Genomic DNA, 7,950 nt, shown 5'->3' with positions numbered 1-7,950 from the left:
ATTGTACCCTTGGTTGGGGCGGTCATAGAAGTTATGAGTGGATGCCACCATGTTGTCTTCTTGTTGGAGCTGCGGGCATTCATCAGTGTAATGGCTATAATCAGCACAGATTCCGCAAATTCTCTGTAGGACTAGTTGTTGGTTTTGCTGTGGCGAGGGAGGTTGAGCTTGCTGAGCTTGTTGTTGATTCAATTGCATCTGCTTTAGCAAGTTGGTCATCTCACATATACTCTGAGCTAGAGCCGCAGTCTCTCTGTTAGAGGATACTTCTGCAACGGCTTTTGAACGGCCTTGCTTTTGCCTGTGGTTCCTAGTAGATTCAGCTAAATCACTGATCAATTGCCAAGCCTCATCAGTGGTCTTGTACTTCTTCATAGACCCATTGCTGGCACTTTCCAATGTGGTCTTATCTTGGGGTCTCATGCCCTGTGTGATATAGCTAAGTAACACTATCTTGTCAATCATGTGGTGGGGGCATGCTTCCAGAAGATTATTGAAGCGCTCCCAGTATGCAAAGAGAGTCTCATTGTCATCCTGAACAATTGTGAAAATATCCTTCCTCAGTTTATCAGTAACTTCAGATGGAAAGAATTTCTCTAAAAACTCATTTCTGAGTGTATTCCAGTTGGATACATTTGCTAGAGGTTGAGTGTAGTACCACTCTCTTGCTTTTCCCTCGAGAGAAAACGGGAAAGCTTTCAGCAAAATTGAAGTTTCATCAGTACCATCACGCCTGACAGTAGAATAGGCTGCCTGAAAATCTCTCAAGTGCTTAATAGGCTCTTGAGCAAGTAGGCCATGAAACTTGGGCATCAAATTTAGCAGTGCGGTCTTTATTTCAAAATCTGTAGCTACCGCTGGATGATGCGCTTGAAACAGTTGCATTGTAAAATCAGGGGCTCCTTCCTCCTGGATGGTAACTCTCCTAGCTGCCATGTCTTCTGCACGTAAAACAACCGAATCAGTAGAACGGGGGCTGGTTTCTTCCTCAAGTTCACTTTCAGATCCGCCCTCAGAGTAGACTAACCGACGCTGTTCTTGCCTTATTCGTGAAATAGTCCTTTCAATTTCAGGATCGAATATTAGCAAGCGTGGATCAGGAAGTGAACGCGTCATTTGACGAAAGAAACATGCAGCTCATAGTAGCAAAATAAAATAAAATGCAAATAAATAAATTCTAATTAATAACTTTAGCACTCTATTGCAACTCCCCGGCAACGGCGCCAAAAATTGATGAGACACAAAAGTTGGTGAATTAAAAATTATTAAAATAGTTACGTTGCAAGTATAGTTCTTAACTCAGCGAAAATCTGCCTATCAATTTAGAAATATGTCACAGAGAGTTTAAATTAAAAATTACTGGGAGTTGGAGTCCCAGGTCGTCTCCCAACGAGTTACAGAAAAGTGTGCTGTTTTATTAATCAGATGTTCCAAAAGGTTGAGTTAAGTAGATGGAAAATTAAATTGAGAAAATTTAAATAATATGAATAAAAGCCTTGACTGGGAGTTGATTAGTTTGAATCTCTATTATTGATGGAATGATTTCAAGATTAATTTATGATTAATAGTTGTTTTGTTTAGTTATCCTTTACTAGGTAAAGGAAAGTCAAACAAGTTGGAATGCTAGATCTATTCACGAGTTGCAACCCACTTAGTTCAAAGGGATTGGTGTTAGTGACTGGATAGCAATCCAACAGTTAACCCAATTACAAATTCTCTTTCAATCCTTCCAACTCAAAAGTTCCTTTCAATCAACTCCCCATCAAGTGAAGAAACTACTCGCTCATTGTAAATAATAAATCCATAACATATGAAAGAGAATCAAAAGAAGACATGATTATTGGAATGGAAAATAAATTAAAATGGAGGAAATAATCCTTGTATTAAATACTCATGAAAGTATTCAAATGACAAAATTGAACAAAGCAAAGAACATGGAAGAATAAAACCAAGTTAAGAGAACGAACTAGAATGACGAAGTCTTGATGAGGAAATAACTCTTCTCAAAGTTCCAATGCTAAGACCAATTAAAGATTAAAATTCTAAAACCTAGAGAGAAAAACCTAAAGGAGTAAAACTAGATCTAAAACTGAAAACTGTGTAGAATGAATGTTGTCTTTTTGTTTCTGCATATTCTCTGGCTCTAGTCTGTTGTTCCAGTCCGAAAACTGGGTCGAAATAAGGTCCAAAATCACCCCCAACAAATTCTGCAGATTATGCAGATCGCACATGTCACGCGATCGCGTCGTCCATGCGGACGCGTCATTCGCGCTTTTCCTTGCCACGCGTTCGCGTCGTCCACGCTACCGCGTCGCTTGAGCTTTTCCAATCCGCGCAGCCGCGTGAGCCATGCGGCCGCGTCACTGCAATTTGCTCTCCTTCGCGCGGTCGCGTGAGCCATGCGACCGCGTCACTTCTCGCTGGTTATCTCCTCAAATTCTTGTGTTCCTTCCATTTTTGCTAGCTTCCTTTCCAATCTCCAACTCATTCATACCCTAAAAAGTCTGAAACACTCAACACACAGATCACGACATCGAATGGAATAAAGGAGAATTAAAAATACATAATTAAAGTCTCTAGGAAGCAGTTTTCAAACATGTAACAAATTCAGGAAGGAATTATAATTTCATGCTAATTTAATGAGTAAGTGGGTAAGGATCATGATAAAACCACACAATTAAACACAATATAAACCATAAAAGAGTGGTTTATCACGTATGTGTGCTATACGCGCACGCGTGGATAGACAAACGTTGGAGGGAATGTTGCCAATCCAACGTTGAGGCCAACGTGCACGATCTGAGCTCCAAAATTAGGATTTTGAAAAAGCGCATCGACACGCACGTGTATGCTACGCGTACACGTGAGCATGAAAATTGGTAATCCACGCGCACGCGTGGATAAATCAACGTTGGAGGGAGCGTTGTTGGTCCAACGCTGATGCCAACATCTTCGAAAACGTTTTAAAAGTTGAAGTTTGGGAATTTGCATCCACGCGCACACGTAGGAGACGCACACACGTGGATGAGCATTTTGGCCCTAACCACGCACACGCATAGGCAGCGCATACGCATGAACTGGTAATTTGCACCATGCACGCTCACGCCTATGTCACGCGTACGCGTGGACAAGAAAACGTTGGCACTCCAACATTGAGTCAAACGTTGCTCAAAACGTCCAAAAACCAATTTCTCTGAAGGATGTTTGACTCAACGTTGGCCCTCAAACATGGACTCCAACGTGAGCATCAGAACTTGGCAAATTGAAGCAGATCTCTTCTCAACAGCAAGGGAAGCCATTTGGAGCAACTTCAACCCATTTCAATTAAGTCCAAAAATCCCAATTCAGAGACTGAAGACCAATGGAAGAAAGTGTATAAATAGCTTAGGATTCAAGTTAGTTAAGGGGGGCTAGATTGACTGATACTGAAACTCTGCCAAATTTTATTTCCTTTCTACACTTCTCAAATGATAAAGAAATAAGAAATAAACAAGAAGATAAATATTCAAACTGAATGAAAAGATACATTAGAATTGAAATAGAAATAAAAATGATAGATTGAAATTGAATACAAAGAGAATCACTCTACTTTCTACCCAATTTCTTGACGCAACAAGAAAGGGACTCCTCAACCTAACTTGCCAACGCCATAGTTTGGGAATTGAATTGAAGGGACTCCTCAACCTTCTACTCAATTCCCCGATGTAACAAGAGAGGGACTCCTCAACCTCAACTGTCTACACCATGGTTTCATCACGAAACCAAAAAAGGGATTTTAAACCTCTAAAAATTCTATTCTACGACTACAATAGCTAAGGAGGTATTTATAACCTCTTATTAGGTTAAAACAAAGAAAACCCTATAAGGCCCAATCTAATAATTAAATAAACAAAATCAAAATACATTAAATTAAAATATTTTAAAAATGGAAACTAATATCTTCTAAATAACATTTGAACTCTTCATATCACGAACATTTGAAGCACGTATCATTCTTCTCCTCTTCAAAAAGATTCGTCCTCGAATCTTGTAGGTGGAAAAAAAATAATATATGAAAAGGACAATAATTACAAGGAAGATAATTTCTTTTTTTTCTTCTTTTTTTTGTTTTTTTTACTTTATGCTTCTTTTTTTTAAACAATAATTAAACGTAAATGAAAACAAGAACAAAAAGAAAGACGCGACAGATATTGGACTCTTTTTTATGATAAAAGAAGAACAAATATAGATTAATAAGAATTAATCTAATACCTGAGCTCTGATACCAAATGATACGGAAATAAAAAGATAAACAAGACAGGAATTGAAATTGAATAAAAAAGATACATTGAAATTGAAATAAAAACAAAAAAGATAGGTTGAAATTGAATACAAAGAGAATCACTCTACTTTCTACCCAATTTCTTGACGCAACAATAAAGGGACATAGTTTGGAAATTGAATCGAAGGGACTCCTCAACCTTCTACTCAATTTCCCAATGTAACAAGAGAGGGACTCCTCAAGCTCAATTATCCACACCATGGTTTCATCACGAAACCAAAAAGGGGTTTTCAAACCTCTAAAAATTCTATGCTATGACTACAATAACTAAGGAGGTATTTATAACCTCTTATTAGGTTAAAACAAAGAAAACTCTAAAGCCCATAAATATAAGGGCCAATCTAGTAATTAAATAAACAAAATCAAAATACATCAAATTAACTTAAAAAATTCTAAAAGTATAAAATAATATCTTCTAAATAATACTTGAACTCTTCATAGCACGAACATTTTGAAGCACGTATCATTCTCCTCCTCTTCAAAAAAGATTCGCCCTCGAATTTTGTAGGTGGAAAAAATTAATATATGAAAAGGACAATAATTACAAGGAAGATATTTTTTTTGTTTTTTTCTTCCTTTTTTTTCACTTTATGCTTTTTTTTAAACAATAATGAAACGCAAACAAAAACAAGAACGCAAGAACAAAAAGAAAGACGCGACAGATACTGGATTCTTTTTTTTATGATAAAAGAAGAACAATATAGATTAATATGAATTAATCTAATACCTGACCTCTGATACCAAATGATAAAGAAATAAAAGGATAAACAAAAAGATAAAGATTCAAACTGAATAAAAAGAATACATTGGAATTGAAATAAAAATAAAAAGGATAGATTGAAATTGAGTACAAAGATATTCACTCTACTTTCTACCCAATTTCTTGACGCAACAAGAAAGGTACTCCTCAACCTAACTTGTCAACTTCATAGTTTGGGAATTGGATCGAACAGACTCCTCAACCTTCTACCCAATTCCCGATGTAAAAAAAGAGGGACTCCTCAACCTCAATTGTCCACACCATGGTTTCATCACGAAACCAAAAAGGGGTTTGGAACCTCTAAAGCATTCTATACTACGACTACAATAGCTAAGGAGGTATTTATAACCTCTTATTAGGTTAAAACGAAGAAAAACCCTAAAGCCCATAAACATAAGGCCCAATCTAGTAATTAAATAAATAAAATCAAAATACATTAAATTAAAATATTCTAAAAATATAAATTAATATCTTCTAAATAACACTTGAACTCTTCATATCACGAACATTTAAAGCACGTATCATTCTCCTCCTCTTCAAAAAAGATTCGTCCTCGAATCTTATAGGTGGAAAAAAATAATATATGAAAAGGACAATAATTACAAGGAAGATAATTTCTTTTTTTTTTTGTTTTTTTTCATCCTTTTTTTTTTAATTTCACTTTATGCTTTTTTTTAACAATAATGAAACGCAAATGAAGACAAGAACACAAAGAAAGACGCGGCAGACACTGAACTCTTTTTTTTATGATAAAAGAAGAACAAATATAGATTAATAAGAATTAATCTAATACCTGAGCTCTGATACCAAATGATTCGGAAATAAAAAGATAAACAAGACAGGAATTGAAATTGAATAAAAAAGATACATTGAAATTGAAATAAAAACAAAAAAGATAGGTTGAAATTGAATACAAAGAGAATCACTTTACTTTCTACCCAATTTTTTTATGCAACAATAAAGGGCCATAGTTTGGAAATTGAATCGAAGGGACTCCTCAACCTTCTACTCAATTTTCCGATGTAACAAGAGAGGGACTCCTCAACCTCAATTGTCCACACCATGGTTTCATCACGAAACCAAAAAGGGGTTTTCAAACCTCTAAAAATTCTATGCTACGACTACAATAGCTAAAGAGGTATTTATAACCTCTTATTAGGTTAAAACAAAGAAAACTCTAAAGCCCATAAACATAAGGCCCAATCTAGTAATTAAATAAACAAAATCAAAATACATTAAATTAAATTAAAACATTCTAAAAATGTAAAATAATATCTTCTAAATAACATTTGAACTCTTCATATCACGAACATTTGAAGTACGTATCAGTTGTCTTGACAGAGAAGCTATCCATAATTGGAATTCCTCTGATCCTTGAGAGAGGGATGAGGAATTCATGGTAGAATTGCTTTCTTACATTGGATTAGATTGGGGGTTGGATGGATATTGTGACATTTAATCCTACCAATACTTTGATCTATGAATTTGTGTGGTCTAATCAGTGACCGAACTTCATCTCTTCCCATGAGCAATTAAATCAAGACATTAGACAATTGTTCATGCTTAGAGAGATTGGAGAGCCAAGACATTGGGATCCAATCATCTAAGATTGTCAAGCAAAGTCAATGAATGCATTGATTGAGGAAGAGATGAAAATGAATTGATCCGGAGAGTTCAATATCTCCTAAAACCCAATGAACCCCCTATTCTGATCTTACCCATTCTGTTTACATTCTGCTTCTTTAATTTCATGCTCAATACCCATTCCCATTTAATTCCTTGCAATTTAAGCTTCTGCCATTTAATTTCCTGTAATTTATATTTCTGTTCTTTAGATTCTGCAATTTAATTTCTGTTCCTTTAGTTTCTTGCAATTTAAGTTCCCGCCAATTTACATTCTACAACACCAATTTAACTCTAATTTCGTTCAACTAGAACAATTCTCCAATTAACATTGATCAACCAACCAATCCCTATAGGATTCGATCTCACTCTACAGTGAGTTTTTACTTGACGACAATCCGGTGCACTTGCCGGTAGGAAATTGTTGAGAGACAGTTTTCAGGACATCAAGTTTATGGCGCCGTTGCCGGGGATTGGTTTTGTATTGACAATTACTAAATTGGAGGATAACTAGATTGAGCACTTTTCTTTTCTTTTGATTAATTCAACTTCAATTTCTGCTGTTACATTTACTTTCTACAATTTTAGTTGTTTCTCTTTATTTTTCTTTATTTCCTTACTTTCCTGCAAAACTTATCCACTGACTCATTAACTGTTTGATTAATTGCCTCAATTGCTCTAAACACACTTTTTCATTAACTATGAAATCTTCCCTTGCTGGTTGCTGCCTGTTTTGGTACTTGTATGACAGGTAGAAGAGGGGTTTCAACCTCTTTTGATAGTGAACCAGAAAGAACCTTCCTGAGATTAAGGAGGGAAGCAAGAGGAAAGAAGACCATTGGTGCTGAAGAAGAAGAGGAGAACTTGGATATAAACATGGAGGATGATATGGAAAACCACCATGAAGGAGAGGTGAAAAATCATGCCAGAGGAGGTGCAACCAATCCTGCTGGACAAGAGAGGAGAGTCTTAGGCTCTTACATCAATCCAAACCCAGAAAATTGTGGTAGCAGCATTCAAAAGCCAACCATCCATGCTAATAACTTCGAATTGAAGCCTCAACTCATCACACTTGTGCAAAACAATTGTTCTTTCGGAGGAAGTTCCCAAGAAGACCCTAATTAGCATCTCACTACATTCGCAAGGATTTGTGATACAGTTAAATCTAATGGTGTTCATCCTAACACCTATAGATTTCTATTGTTTCCATTTTCTTTGAGGCATAAAGCATCCAAATGGTTAGAAT

The sequence above is a fragment of the Arachis ipaensis genome, chromosome B05 (genome assembly GCF_000816755.2).
Source record: "Arachis ipaensis cultivar K30076 chromosome B05, Araip1.1, whole genome shotgun sequence".
Taxonomy (NCBI): Eukaryota; Viridiplantae; Streptophyta; class Magnoliopsida; order Fabales; family Fabaceae; genus Arachis; species Arachis ipaensis.
This window is presented reverse-complemented; position numbering follows the sequence as displayed.